This window comes from Nannospalax galili, unplaced genomic scaffold (genome assembly GCF_000622305.1).
Source record: "Nannospalax galili isolate Female #2095 unplaced genomic scaffold, S.galili_v1.0 scaffold857, whole genome shotgun sequence".
NCBI classification, from domain to species: domain Eukaryota; kingdom Metazoa; phylum Chordata; class Mammalia; order Rodentia; family Spalacidae; genus Nannospalax; species Nannospalax galili.
In genome coordinates, this window is record NW_008338788.1 from 75,562 (window position 1) to 75,768 (window position 207).

Consider the following 207-nt stretch of genomic DNA (forward strand, 5'->3'; position numbering starts at 1 on the left):
CACTCATCAATTGAGGGACACTTAGGTTGCTTCCATCTCTTAACTATTGTGAAAAGAGCAGCCACAAACATGGATGGACAAGTGTCTCTGCAACAGGACGAGTTCTTTGGGTATATGCCAAGGAGTGGTATACCTGGGTCAAATGGTAGGTTCATTTGTAGTTTTTTAAGAGTTCTCCACACTGCTTTCCATAGGGGTTGAACAAGT